The sequence below is a fragment of the Pan troglodytes genome, chromosome 17 (assembly GCF_028858775.2).
Source record: "Pan troglodytes isolate AG18354 chromosome 17, NHGRI_mPanTro3-v2.0_pri, whole genome shotgun sequence".
NCBI classification, from domain to species: domain Eukaryota; kingdom Metazoa; phylum Chordata; class Mammalia; order Primates; family Hominidae; genus Pan; species Pan troglodytes.
In genome coordinates, this window is record NC_072415.2 from 12,063,122 (window position 1) to 12,065,920 (window position 2,799).

The following is a 2,799-nucleotide window of genomic DNA, read 5'->3' on the forward strand; positions in this document are numbered from 1 at the left end:
ACGAAACACCCGCGGCCCCCTCTCCCACGCCGCCCCAAACAGGACCCAGGATCCAGCCGCCGCCGCGGCGGCAGCAGGAGCATCATGGCCGCCGCACAGTGGAGGTGATATTTAAAGGGGACGTAGCCTATCTGTCCAGAGTGGAGCGCGAATCGGCTCTGCCAATGCGCATGCGCGAGGCGCGAACGGTTTCTCCCGTCACAGTGGTTCCCACGGTTGTCTTAGAAACCAGGCCCAGAGGCTCGGCAGAGCAGGAGCCCTCCGTGGCAGTGCTTGGGTGTCGAGGCTCTGAGGCTAAGGCCTCACCTCTCCACGGGGTCAAAGGGAACGTCTCCGGATGCCAGGAGTCGCAAAGGGCCGACCATGATGATGAAACCCCAGGCGGAGACGGGGGAAGCAGCACGGGATACCAGCCTCAGGCCTGCACGGACGGTGTTGGTTGGGGTGAGTCTCCCCCAAAGTCGTGCCACGGTCCGTGATCTCGATGACGGGTCGGCCTGCGTGCCCCTGGGCTGCTCTCCTCTGCTGTATGACTCTGTGTGTGTGTGTGTGTGTGTGTGTGCGTGTGTGTTTGTCTGTGTGTGTGTCTCCCATTCTCTCTTCTCTCTCTGTCTCTCTGTCTCTGTGTGTTTTTTTTCCTCTCTCTATGGATTTGTGTGTGTATTCCCGTGTACGTGTGTGTCTTTGGCCGAATGTGCCCTTTGCGCCACAAAGCAGTTCGTGGCATGGCGGCCTGTCTTTGGCCAGCCTCTTTCTGCGTCTCTGCCTGGGTCGTGAGGCCGGCTGTCAATCGTTCTCACCGTGGAGGATCCGCTTGGGGTGTGTGAAAGCCTGGCCCACGTGAGGAGATGCGTCGCTTCCGGAGCAACTGAAATCTCATCCCCATCCTGTGCGTCCTCTTTTCTAGGATCAAGATGAACACACTGCAGCCGAGGACAAGAGCCCCAGAGGAACTCTTTGTCCCACAGGAGAGCAGTGGAACAAGAAAAGACGCTTTTATCTTTTCACGGCTCTTCTCTGAGAAATGAAGCCACTCCACGATACAGTCAGCAAGAGGAAACCGGGAATGGAAGATGGCAACAATCCCTGTCACTGGAATGCTGGCCTCTCTGGACAAGCCACCCTTTTGTAACCCCACCCTTACGCCCGTGGCAGTGGCACAGTGCTGTATCCTACCTGGGCTTTGGCCTCTGCTCTCTCCTCCCTCTGGCTCTGCCTCCCCTATTTCTCAGGGGCCTGGATGCCTTTCGCTCTGACCGAATGCCTTCAACAAAGATGACTTACCAGTCCGTAAGGGAGACACTTCCTGGAGGTCCGTGTGATGATCATTTCTCTCTCCAAACCTGTTTCTGCTTAATTGGGCAGGTATCATGACCCAGGAGCTCTTGGCTTCCATACGTGTTTCAGGCAGGGAAGCTTCCTTCTTCCCCACGTTTCCCCTCATGTGTGGGTGGATTGCCTAGAATGAGCGCTATGAGACCGTGACTGGCCTTGTCTTCCAGGACAGGTGGTGTCCCATTTCCTCTGCATTTCCTGTCTCATTCTTGAGGGACATCCTCTCCTCTGCTCCTGGGTGGCCTGACTCCCTTGATCTTCTGGAAGAGCTGATGTGGACTTGAAGCCCCATCTGCGACAATAAGAACACAGTGACTCGTGACTATGTCTTGACTGAAATGCAGGCCATGAATCTAATCATTATGTTGAAAAGAGGTGTTGAGCCTGCGAAATGAAGGCATGTCTGGAAAAAGAGACACAGCAGTATGTTACAGCCAAACTATAACCTAAATCCCACGAACGTATGTCATCCCACCTGCTATTCGTTTCTGTCAGAGCTGTCACCCAGTGATCTACAAACGAGAAAGGGGAGCAACAGCTTTGAAAAGAAATGCTACCTTTTGGGTAGTGAAGGCCGCTATGTGGCTGATACCTCATGCTCCTTGTGTTATTTCCACCCCTTCGGTGGTACTCCATGAATTTCACCCCACATCTGAGAAATGGCTGGTTCAGCAAGCTAACAGCATACAGATCCTACTCTTTTCTATTTTAACCAAAAATTTCCTAAGTGGTATTCCTTAAATCTTGAGCAAGTACGATTCCTTAAATCTTGAGCAAATCTTGAGAAAACTGTGTCCTACTAAAATTAAAAGGTATTCTCCTGGGAAGTGGGCCCTATGTCTATTAAACATACTTAGCAAAATCTCTTGCTGTGTCGGTATTTCCAGAAGGTCCTTAGCACTCACCAGGAACAGTGGTTGCCTCTAGGAATGAAATGGGATGACGGAAGACCTGGGGAGCCGTAGCAGAAGGAGACACTCATGATGCACCTTTTGGCCATTGGTAGTTATTTTCCAAATGCATGGTGTGCCTTGTATTGAACCAGAACTAGTAATTATAATACCTTGCATTTATATAATGTTTTGCAGCTGTATTAATGTCTTCATATCAGTTCTCTCATTTGAGTCTCTGTTGTTTGCATGAGGTTGCATTACCAGCCCCATTTTGCCACTGAGGAAATTGAATTCAAAGAATTCAAAGGGCTTCAGAGATTTACTATGAGGAAATATTGGAGGCCAAGCTAAAACATAAGCTACCAAACACTCAGCAAATCTTTCTTCCACCACACCACATTACTCTCAAGGAGGAGGGAGAGAAGAAATGAGGAAAAAAAGCCAAATTTTTTCCTTCAAAGGTAAGTAGTTAGAATCATCAGTTTTGGAATGTATTATCAGTAAATGAACCAAGGTGATCTTCCTGAGGCCAATTTAAAATCTAATTCAAATTATTTTAATTATTAAACAG

The 2,799-nt window shown here is 49.9% G+C and overlaps 1 pseudogene; it reads right to left on the reverse strand.

The window, feature by feature from the left end:
- Window positions 1–356: 356 nt before the first annotated feature.
- LOC134808664 (protein FAM27D1-like) lies at window positions 357–2,335 on the reverse strand (annotated as a pseudogene).
- Between the last annotated feature and the right edge of the window lie 464 nt (window positions 2,336–2,799).